We start from the raw sequence: 13,174 nt of genomic DNA on the forward strand, positions 1-13,174 counted from the left end.
AACATTTCACCAAAATAAATCCAAGTGGTTTGGAAATGTCGTTTCCCAATAAACAACATCATCAAATGTAGAAAATATAGTGTCCATTACAAAATTAACTCTATAATTCACACCATCACCACCATCTTCCAAATCTGATTCCTATAAAAAAACACACACACACACACACAACATTAAAAAGAAAACATAAAACAACAACTATATTAATAACATTTATTATTATTATTATTATTATTATTATTATTATTATTATTATAAGGCAAATTTGTTAAAAAAAACCTTTTAAATGCACCACTTTGCGAAAAAAACCCTTTTAAAAGCTTTATTGTAAAAAATACTCAAAGTTAAAAAAAATTTGTTTAAAGAAACTTGGTACTACTAATTCACTTAATTAACCTCTAATCTCTTCTAATTACACTATAACTATCACCTAACTATTTAATAATTCAATTAATTTATAAATTCAAAAAAAAAACCCACCACCACCACTTTAACCATTAGCCCAACCACCTTTCTCCTTAACCCCCTCCGTCCTCTAGCAGCAGCCCCCTTTCCCAACTCAGCCATCGCATTAAACCCCCCACTCCGGCGACCAACCTTCTGGTCTGGCCAACCCTCCTTCCGAAACCCTAAACCCTACAACCGACCTTGAGCTCATCAAAACCTATAGCAAAAAAAGAGCAAATCAACAACAAATTCCACAAAATAAGCAAATTAACCCCGTCAATGGCGGTTTCCGATCGTCGACGCCATGCTTTCCAGCGTCTATTGCTGGCTCAGTTCCCTTACTCATTTATCTTTTTCAAAATTGAAAAATTGAATAACTTCTTACTATAAATGGTTGAATTTTAATGGTGGTTGAAGAAGGGGAAAAAGTGAAGTAGAAGAGGGAGGAGGAAAACACAGTCCCTCCCCCTTTCAAAGTCGAGGTGGATGTCTGTGGGTGGAATTTCGGGAATTCCATTCGAGTGGGTGTGGCTGGGTTGGTATTATTCGTGGCTTAGGTGGTGGGTAGGTGATTTTTCGGGATTAGAGTTTAGGGAGGGGTCAGCCGACGGTTGTCGTTTAGAGGTGGTGGGTAGGTGAGTTGTCGGGGTTTAGGGAGGGGGGAGGGTTGCGATGGATTTGAGTCACCAGTGGTGGGAGCTGCTGCCAGGGGAGGGGAAAGGGAGGAAGGTGGTTGGGCTGGTGGTTAGAGCGGTAGTGGTGGTTTTTTTAATTTATAAATTAATTTAATTATTAAATAGTTTAATGATATTTAGAGAGTAATAAGAAGATATTAGAGGTTAATCAAGGAATTAGTGGTACTAGGTTTCTTTGAACAAAAAAATTTAAAGTTCGGGTTTTTTTTTTTTTTACAATAAAGCTTTTAAAAGGTTTTTTTTTTTTTTTTTTTTTTTTTTTTTTTTTTTTGCAAAATGGTTCATTTAAAAGGTTTTTTTTTTTTGACAAATTTGCCTAATAATAATAATAATAATAATAATAATAATAATAATAATAATAAATTAACGATGAAAATGGCAAACGGGAGAAACGCCTAAAAATTTTGGAACTCTAAGGGGAAAACACTTGGATTTTCCGAATCCCTTGGAAGAGTTAAATAACCAGGAGTTCATTACAAACGCCTAGAAATTTCGGATCTTCTTTGATTAAGAATATCCAGGCGTTTCCCCCTTGGAGTTCCAAAATTTCCAAGCGTACGTTGCGAAAAAAAAATAACGATGTTGGGTTTGTACAATATGCCCAGACGAATTTTCATGTGGTGTTGCAAATTCATTGTTGTCCATTGTCCGATACGTGAAGAGAAATTATAGAATTTTAATTTTTTTTTGAATTCTCAGTGTTTGTGGTGGGGTCGAGACGGTATGGTTGCACGTGGTAAAGTATATGTGAATTGAATAACAAAATTCAATTAAAAGGAGATCGACCAAAGGGAAACATTTTATAAGGTGGACAAATTCGTACATTCATGTCAAAAAAGGAGCATTACCTAGTAAAAGGGGAACGTGTTTTAGCAATTCATGTACAACTTTTTACTTTTTGTTGTCTGGTAAAAGGGGAGCCTTTGACTATGAATTATGAAAGAATTTATTAGGATAAATCTTGTGTCATGTACGACTTTTTACTTTTTGTTGTCAATTTAAAAGTATTTTTACATATAAAAAAGGAAATACATTTTAAAAATCCCAATTATGAGCAATTTACTTCTAATAATTCCAACTATGGTTTATTATCTAATAATCCCAACTATGATGTCAGTTTGCCTTCAATAGTCCCAACAAGTCAACACCAAGTCAACAACCTATTATAAAAGCTAACCATGACACATGTCAACACGCGATTGATCCAAATTATAAAAAAAAACATTAAAAAAAATCCCAGCTAGCCTTTCCCCATCGTCAAACCCTAACCCCACCCCTAACCTTGCCAGAAGCCGGTCGGCCGCCCCCTCTTTACCACCGAAAAAAGTCGTCCGTCCCTCTACACCTCCTTTGACCCACCCCTACCTCCAAAACCACCCACCTAGCCAACACCGACCCTAAAAAACCACTAATCGAACGCATCACCAACAGTCACCGCCACCACCAACCCTCATGCACCTCTTCACCCTACGACCAACTGATGCCAGAGCTCTGCAGCTTTCTTTGACGCCTTAGAAATCAATGGAGAAGTAGCTTTCAATGCCTTTTGTCCAGCTAGCCTGCTGCACTATTGTGTACCGATGCGACTGCATTAGTGTTAACCACAACATTCGAACCCACTTTTTGAACTTCATCAAATGTTTGCTCCACCTAAAAATTAATTCACAAAAATACACAAATTCTTTTGAGATGGGTACCTATCATTTTAGCAACTAAGTATCACTTGCATTCAAATTTCAGTAATTGGGTCAATCAAATTACACATTTTACCAGGTGGGTTTTAATCAAATTTCACCAAAACCCAGTTTTTATCTTCAAATTAAAATAATTAACCAATGGGTATCAAAAAAGTGAACAGTTCTCAAATGGGTTTCAATCAAATTCAATAATCAGCAAATGGGTCAATCAATTTCCACATTTATCAATCAAATTCCACAATTAATTCCACTAAAATCCCTAAAAAAATGAGAGTAAAGTTGGGTAAAGATTCATACTTGAGTTAGAGAATTGACAAATCGGGGTTGGATGAGAGGTGGATTCGGGGGTCAGTCAAAAGGGGGTGTAGGTGGTCGGTCGGTCGGTTTAGGTGGTTAATGGGGGTGGTCTGGAGGTTAGGGTTTGACGGTGGGGAAACAGTGGCTAGGAACCTTTGATTTTTTTATATCTTTTAATGATTTTATTTTATTTTTAATAATTTTGAATCAATCATGTGTTGATACATGGCTACTAAAACCAAAAAAAAAAAAAAAAAAAAAACTCTTTCAGCAAGTTACCGGATATTGGGACCATTGAAGGCAAATAAACAGGATAGTTGGGATTATTAGATAATAAACCTTAGTTGGGATTATTAAATGTAAATCGCCAATAGTTGGAATTATTAAACTGCATTTTTCCTATATAAAAAGAAGGAAAGTTTGTATTTTACCACCCACAAATAACCCACTTTATGAAATTAGTAGCCAAAATGTTTTATTTTAAATTATCACCCATAAAAGACAAAAAAAAAAAAAGAAAAATAAGATTTCACCCCTAAAACCTCGTTCACACCTTTCTCCCAAGTAAAGTTCAAGGGATAATTAGCATAAATCATAAATTTACCCATGCCCAAATTGGTCAACTAAAACAAAAATGAGTTTGAGAGCAAGGGTGCTACTTAATTGTATTCAATTGGTCTCGTTGAAAGAGGGATTAAAAGAGCCATGTTATTGTCATTACCGTCCCTTATGTACATGAGTTCAATTGAACTTAAATGAATTCAATTAGACTTTATGAATTCAATTGTATTCATATACATAAGACAAATAACATTAATCTTATTGATTAAGTGACAAACAAAGCTAATCTTATTGAATGTTGCAATTGAAAATGTATGTTACAAATAGATCACTATTTTAAAGCCAATTGCATTCAAAGCTAATTAAATCATTGGAATGCGATTGGCTTTTTATTAATTCAATTAGCTTTGTTTGAACGCAATTGGCTTACATTTGATTCAATTAGCTTTGTTTAAATGAAATTAGCTTTCAATTGATCCAATTAGCTTTGTTTGAATACAATTGGATTTCATTTGATTCAATTAACTTTGTTTGATTCAATTAGCTTTGTTTGATTCAATTAGCTTTGTTTGAATGCAATTGGCTTTCAATTAATTCAATTAGGTTTGTTTGAATGCAATTGACTTTATTTGATTCAATTAGCTTTGTTTGAATGCCACTTAATGTTACTCATGCATTTGACTTTCATTTGATTCAATTAGCTTTGGAGGCCAATTGCATTAACGTTCAATTGATTAAGTTTTGTTATCATTTGATTCAATTGAACTTAATTATTGCAATTGAACTTAATGATAACAAAGCTAATCAAATGAATTTCAATAAACTTTGTTTAATTGAACTTAAACAATACTTGTTGCAATTCATTTGATTTAAACAAAGTCAATCATTTAAGTTCAATTGTAATTGGCTTTCAAATAAATTCAATAATCAGCGCATGCTAATCTTATTTAATGATAAAACAAAGCTTTGTCAGTTACAAAATAGTAATCTATTTGTAATATACATTTTCAAATGTCGGTTACTAATAGCCCTAACAAAAAGTTTTAAAAAAATAATTATTTTAACAATATTAACAATTATAGAAATTATAATTATTATATACAATATTTAATTACATAATAAAATCCTCTTTTACAATTAATAAATTATCAAATTTTACATGTACTTTTTTTAGGAGAAAGGGGAAACTTAAATCAACTTAAACGATAATAATCCGAGTACAAATAGCTGTCCAACCAAAATCAAGAGCATGCTTACAACTACTCCACTGCAAGCTCCTCCACATATTACAAACTAAAAGAGAAGTTTGAGATAAATTAACAAAAGCTAAATCAGAACTATGCATTACATGCATTGATAAACCAACTGCTACTAAGTAAACATGCGAACAATCCACGCAAACTAACCCATGAAGCAGCACTCTCACTTGCTTCCTTGACATAAATATCCCTAGAACTCATTAGGGGAGTGTCAAACAGCTTCCCCATACCATCAATTTCACCCTTCTCCATGCCTAAGCTCGCAAGGCAGTGTGCTACCCCATCAGCCTCTCTTGGGATGTAGCTGAATTCAAACGCGTACCCCTTGTTAAGCAAGACTTCCATGTCATTGAGAATAGCTGCCAACTCGCTTGTGCCTGCTTTCCAATATCCACAATTGTCTTCACCAAATTGCTTTCCAAAATCCGTAATTGTCTTTTCAAGATTAACCTTCACCGTCTCACCAGTTGGTCTCTTCCACTTAGCAGCTTCCTGTCTTAGAGCCAGAAGTTTGCTTGTTCCTTGAAACATATTAAAATTTGTGACCAAGTCCACCATATACCTATTAAACATAGATATGTGTAGACACCTACTTTTGGCCTCCTGCATAGACAGGAAGTGCTATAACGATAAATAAAAACCATCTTTGTGTTGGATCAACGTGAACAATGCTTATGGACAACTGATTAAATCATGAGAATGCAAAATGACTAGCCTAACCCAAAACAAAATGAATTAAGGTCCAAAATAACTAATCCCGATCATAATTAGGCTTAAGCCTGAGCTTAAAACCTAATTATGACAGATTTAGAGGCGCCTAGGTTAAAAATCAATGCTGCCGCAGAGAAATTCTTGTGCATCTCAATAAGTCGCGCTGGTCTGATGTGCGCAACTTAATCAGTTGCGCGTGACATCCAGCGCAACTGCTAGTGATGCGCTTGCGGAAGATTCAGAATTTCATAAAAATATAAAATCGAATCTTACCATAATGCCGCGCGCAAGACGTTCAGTTGCGCTGCCTAAAGCAGCGCATCTAAATCACTTGCATTGGGATATCGAGCGCAACTCATTCAGATGCGCGCGACACCTGCTGCGGCAGAATGCTTAAAACCCTAAACGTATCCATTCTCTATAAATAGAGGCTTAATACGAGGCTTAAAACCCTAAACGTATCCATTCTCTATAAATAGACAGAAATTAACCTAAAACTCTGGCAAAAACTTTGTGAACTTGTGTACTATCAAACCCTCTTGTCCTAAACACTCACCCCCTCAATACTTGTTACTACGGTTGAGGTTCCCGAACAAGAAGGAGTCCATAAGTGTTCTAAACGAAGATCTAGCAAGGAAAAGTGGTAACTTCCCGAGAACTTAGATCAATCACCTTTATTTTCTTGTTTAAATAACTTTTAATTAATTAATTAGTGTTGTTTGATCGCTTTAAACGAACTTTTAATTAATTAATACCACATAGTGTCTTGTGTTAAACAAAGAATAGAATCGAATTAATTTCTTATTGATTGATCACTTAAGCCAAGGCGAATCTTGTTTATTTTTGTTCTTTTTACAAATATTGATTAAATAAAGATAACGACTTTTGCAATGTAATTCCTACATGATTGACGCATGTAAATAAAATCAACTAACTTAGTTTTTAGGTGTCACGTTACATGTATTGTTTGATGATGAAATTGTGAAAAAGGAAGAGCTAGTAGAGGCCGCACTAGGGTTAGAATAACGGTTCTTCCCTAAAAGGAACGTTATTTTAATACCCTCGCTCCCGAACTCATCTCTGATACACATAGACCAATTTGGGCAAGAGTAAACTTACGATTCGTGCTAAATATCCCTTGAACTCTATTTGGGAGAAAGGCATGAACGAGGTTTATGAGTTTTAAACAACGATTAAGTAGGTCGTTGGTCTACTAACCCTAATCAAATTAAATATTTATAACCTAAACTACCCTAATACAAGTATACAGGTAAGTAAAGGGTCGAACCCAAAAGGAAGCATGCGAGCTAAACACCAAATTCGCTAAGCAAGAGTCAAGGAAAGGATAATTTTGTTGATTTTTTTTTTGGATAAAAAGCACTAAACTACGAATAAGCAAAGATAAAGATGAATAAAATCAAGAGAGAACAACGCTAGGGATACGGGGGTGTCAAGCATGATAAGAAAATGGGGAATAATGATAGTTATCATGAAGAACATGCCAAAGAACACAAGATCCTACCTAAACAACCCATTCTCATGCAATAGTCTAGGCAAATCAATGAAAGAGGTCTATGCTAACTAGGATCATTCTCATGCATCCTATTAGACACAAGCAAATCAAGAGAATAAAGAAGCACAATACACAAAACTCCATTTTAACAACTCATTCTCATGCAATCATTAAAATAGAGGTGATCTTAATCAAGTTCAAATCATTTTCATGCATTTAAGCTAGAAGGCAATCAAATAAAGTTCAACAATAGTCTCAAGCCATTAAAAATCAAGTCTTTCATCAAATTAAGGCATGTATTCAATCCAACCATCATCATTCATCCAACATTCAACACATATTTTCCACCCCCTTCCCCTAGCTAAAAGATTAGCCTAGAGAAAGGAGATTAAACATAAAATCAATACTAGAAACAAACTCAAGAAACTCAAAACAAAACATGATTAAAAACAATAAAAATAATAATAACTAGATGAACTAAAAAGATTAACAAAAATAAGCAACAATAAAGCAAAGAAATAAAGCTAAAGGAAAGGATTAGAGATTACTAGAGAGAGGATTAATGAAAGATGAAAACTTGAAGGAATTGCTTGATTGAAAATTAAACTTGACCAAAATTGATTACTTGGAAGAAAATTGAGCAATAATCTACTTTATCTCTCTAAAAATTATCCAATCTAACCCTAAGAGAGAGAGGCTCTCCTAAACTAACTAAGAAAATAGCATAATAGATCCCCCCGTACATAACAAGCCCCGCAATATATAAAGAATCGCGCAAAAACGCAGAACATGACCCGCTGTGCGCCCGCGCAAGGATTTGTGCGCCCGCGCATGGTAGTTGTGCGCCCGCGCGTGCGCCCTCGCAGCGGTCTGGGTGCCCTCGCAGCAGCCTGCGCTCCCTCGCAGCACCCTGCGCGCCCGCGCAATGTAGCTGCACGCCCGCGCATTTGTGGGTTGCGCGGCTTGTGCTTGGGTGTGTGCGCCCGTGTTGCTGGCTGCGCGCCCGCGCACTGTAGCTGCTCGCCCGCGCGGTGTGGGTGTACGCCCGCGCACATGTCGCGCACAGGCCGCGCAAAACTTTCTGCCTCGATTCTGCAATTTCGCCAATTTTGCGCGGGTTCTCACAGGGCTGCGCGCCCGCACATTATGCGCGCCCTTGCACCTTGCTTTCTTCGATTCTTCTCTCATGCTTCCTTGGCTTCTTCTTTGCAATCCAAGACTTCAAAACCTAAGCACAAACACCAAGGGAAGCAATAAGGTATAGGGAACGGTGCAAACACGCAATGAAGGCAAGCATTCAAGAATATACGCGATTTCATTTAAAACACATCGAGACATGTATGCATGCATTATTTGAACAAAACAACTCCAAAACACCATAAGACAAGCTAAAACAAGGCATAAACACTATCCTAGGAGTAACATAAATGTCACTCATCAAATTATTGGATAAAAGACGAGAATAATAAAATAATAGAAATAAAGGATAAAAATGGTGAAATTATTGGAAAATAAGTCGGAATACGACTCAATAAACACCCTAAAAGTGGCATAAAAGTCACTTATCAAGTTTTCCTAAAACTCATTGGCGACTCCTTACTTGTTTCTTATAAAAAAAGCATGATGATAAGATCAACTCTAATTCAAGGTCCCCTAAACAGTTAGGAATTCAAATCCTAATACACCCTAACAAGTGTAAAGTCCTAGGCTTTTAAAGGGCCATGGGCATTTAAGGAGAAGGATCTCCTACGATGGGCACACCCTCCTTACAGTGGCGACTCCACTGGGGACTTAGAGGTTACAAGATTAGTTCTTAATTATGGTCCAAGGTTTCCAACACCAGGTTACCTATGGGTTGTAACGATGGCTAACTTGGATAATATCTAGTTAGAGAGCGAGACTTGAACGCATAATATCTTCCTTTTTCACAAAGTAAAAGCCAAACAAGCAACATTGCATCATGCATAATCATAGTACACTTTAAACATTGGGGATTGGCTCATTGACTAGGGGTTGCCAACACCAGGCTTCTATCCTGAAATCAATAACAATCATCCCACCCATATCGCCAACAAAATGTTTGGAGGGCTATGTCATGGGTCAACACGTTGAGTGATTGATTCGTGCATTGTCTCTTAAGATATGGTACCTTTGGACACCTAAGCCTTGACCTTAGAATAGCATTGTATGCTTTGACGGTCCCTTTTATGTGCTTTTGTGACTAATGATTATGTGCTTATTATATGCTTCGTGTCTAATCTAATTAATTCCAACTTGTTACATAGAGGTATTAAAAAAAACTCGCAAAAATGATAGTTCGGCAAAAAAAAAAAAAATAAAAATAAAATTGTCGAACGTACCAGGTGGCATGTGCAACTATCAAAGTTGCGCGCGCCCTCCAAGCGCAAGTTTAGAAGTTGCGCGCGGCCCCTCCGCGCAACTTTGTGTCTTGCGCGCGTCCACTTTTCAACGTTGACTTTGACTCATTACGAGCAATGTCATACGGAGAAAACGATATTACCGCTTCAAGGTTAATCGTTAAGTAGGTGCTAAAAATATCTCTTTGGCTAACAACGTTGTCTAACTTAGTTACTTTTACTTTGATCGTCTTTTTTTGTTTTTTCTTTCAAAAAATCCAAAAACATGTTTTTTATCGTTTATTTTACGTCTTCGCCAAAAAAAAAAAAAAAAAACGCATGTGGCAGATGCTACTCTTGAAGTTGCACTTTCCACCTTAACGCAAGATGGAAAATTAAGCGCGATACTATTTTCGATTATGATGATTCGTTTACGTACTTTATAATTGAACTAATGACATTGCTTCTTATAAGGTTCGTTATTAGAAGTTCACATCCCTTAATAGGACGTTATCAATATGTTTATTCTTAAATGTGTCTATTTTCGTGTTCATCATTTTTTAGTTGTAATTGATCAACCTTGATTTAAGAGTATAATTTATTTACCTCGTCTATGGTTTAAAAAGAAAATCTTGAGAACCTTACTTGGGATGATTGCCTTACACGAAAAAAAAGAGAGAGAGAAATAGAACGAAAGAAAAAAAGAAAAATCATTCTTAAAAAAAAAAAAGAAAGAGTATGATACAAGAAAAATTATTATTCTAAAAAAAAAAGAGAGAAGATAATGAATGATAAAACCGAGAAAATGATTTAATTATTTCTTGGATTTTACATTCAGAGGCCATCATTCTTTTTAAGAAAATAGTAATATATTATCCTTCAAAGATGAGCAATATGAGAATCATAATTATATATATAAAAAAAAACGATATAGATCTCTATTGTAATCTAAATGATCATCAACAAATACTATAGTATATTTGATCATTTTAAGGAGTGTGTTTGGGTCGATTAATATTTCTAAAATTTGATGAGCATTTTCAATCCAACTTTCTTGTCTTTCTTTTCTACCTTTTTCGAAAATAATTCATTTAAAGTAAAATCCTTAGATGATTACCTTGTTGAAATCAACACAAATCATGTCATTCCATTAATGATTGTTCGTGAATTTTTGGACATTCTTCATCAACAAACTTGCTTAAAGTGAATTCGTATTACAAGGATTAAAAGAAAAGAAATAAAACAATCATTTTGACTTTGATTCATTGTTTGAATGCTTGGTAGAAAAGGTTTAAGTGAACGCGCTCAATTTCTCGTGATACACATTACTGGGTCATATTCCACACTCGCATACTAGTCCAATCATGGGTGACAAAGCAGCATTGGAAAAACTTAGAAAGGAACTCCAAAACCTTAAGGCTCTACGAGAAGAAGAAGCCCAAATGAAGGCTCATAAAAAAGCAGAAAAGGCTAAAATAAAAGCAGAGAAAGAAAAAGAAAGCATTTTGCAAGAAAAAGCAAGAGCCGAAAGAGTAGAGGCCTTGGAGAAACTTGTCCTTCGAGCTAGCTCAGGGAATAAGTACTTCAATTATGAGCTTACACCACAACCTAGTGGCAAGACTCTCCCAGAAAAGTTCTTAACTATGGATTTGCCAACCTTTAAGGTTACAGACAATCCTAGGACTCACTTAATGAGCTTTATTGGATTTATGGCATTGAAAGGGGTTGAGCATAGCTTATATGCATGTACTTTTCCTCTTTCATTGGACCCAACTACTAGATCATGGTTTTATAACCTCGATGCAAAACAAATTTCCACTTGGAGTGACGTTGTAAAAGCGTTTTTAGCCCAATATGGAGACAACATCGAGCTCACAACTACCTTGCGCGATCTTGAATTACTTAAGTAAGAGGAAGAAGAAGGCTTTATTGACTTCTTTTCCAGGTGGCGATCAAAGGTTGTTCTTCTTTCACAAAGACCTCCGGATCATGAACTTGTCCCAAAGTTCATAGACAATATGTCTCCACCATACAAGTGCCATTTACAATACCTTGGTTTAGACACATTTCAAAAGGTCTATACTGTGGGAACATTAATTGAAAGGGACTTGATAAATGAAACCATGAATCATATAGATGGACTAGATTTTTAGAGAGGATTTCACCTACGTTGGAAACGGACAAAGCTCAAAGACGTAATCTCAAGAATTTGTCAACAATTCAAGATGTAGCACCCTAGGTTTTGTTTTGTTTCTTTCCTTTTATGATAGACTAAGAGATTCATGCTGTCGAATCTACTTATTTTGTACTCTCATTAATTAATGAATAAAAAAAAAATTATATTTTCAAGTACGTCTATCTTGTTCTCTTTTCAATCTCTTTATTGTTATTAGCTCAAATTAAATGAAACATATACATACAAACAGGCAATATCAAAAAAGCATACATACTCAACACTTTAAGAATCTTGATGAGTTTTGGCTTACTAGATTTATCGAATGAAAAGAGGCCCATCTTTGGTCCACAAAGAAAGCATATGATGATTTCACCAACACAGGAGGCAACTTGAAACTCCACAAAGATAATCCCATGTTTTTAACCTTAGAGAAAATCCATCTTTTTGGCAGCCCTTTTGAGCCTCGTTAGTTAAGCCTTAGTTATTCAATCTACATTATTCCATACCTTGGGATGGGAATGGTGCAAAGAGATACAAATAGGAAATTGGGGGAACGAAACATAAGAGGGGAACACAAAGTTAGTCTAAACCCAAAGACCCAATGCAAAGAAAGAAAAAATTGTTCTAAACCCAAAACAATACTTGTTAAAAAAAAGAAAAGGAAAAAAAAAAAGAGAGAGAGGGTAAGGAAGGCACCTAATGTAAGATTTGCCACACAGAGCAGAAAAGTTTTAATTTGAGAAGCACCAAAAGTAAGGGATTTTGGGAGTATACTTGAGCCTGTCCATTCTTCATAACCCCAAGTCTAGCCACGTTACAACCTTGGAAAGGCCCTCCTTGAGGTAAACCCTAACCATGTACCAAAATCATCATTCCATGAAAATATGGCCAACCTTAGGCCTTTGCACATATGGACCTACTATTGAGTAGTCATGCCCATATACAAAATGGGTGAAATGTTGAGTTATGATTACAAAATCATATAAAAAAAATCAAATGATTTGGATGATTTGATAGTCATTGGCTTAATGACACCATTTTAGTAAAGCAATCGAATCAAACTAAATTTGATGTTTCCCATATCTTTTGCCAAGAAAAATGAGATGACTAGCACCTTTACAAAAAAAACAATCATCTTATTTTCTTTTAATAATAGGGCTATTTATTACCAAGGTAATTCAAGTTCTATATACATTGCCTAGAAAGAAAAAGAGTTAATATAATAAATTGATTTGATATATCGACAGTCTCGACGTCAACTTTAGATGTCTTTTACAACTCTTGAGCATTAGTCTTCTCACTTATCATGAGCAACTAATATTTTCGTCTGTGTGGGATATCTCCATCTTATCTAATAAGCGAGGAACACTGATTGAACATGATCGCTACATGAAAAAATGATCGTTATTGCTATCACACGTATACCTCACTGCCAAGTCATCACGATGATTCAAATATTAA

Source organism: Chenopodium album, chromosome 16 (genome assembly GCF_948465745.1).
Source record: "Chenopodium album chromosome 16, dcCheAlbu1.1, whole genome shotgun sequence".
Taxonomy (NCBI): Eukaryota; Viridiplantae; Streptophyta; class Magnoliopsida; order Caryophyllales; family Amaranthaceae; genus Chenopodium; species Chenopodium album.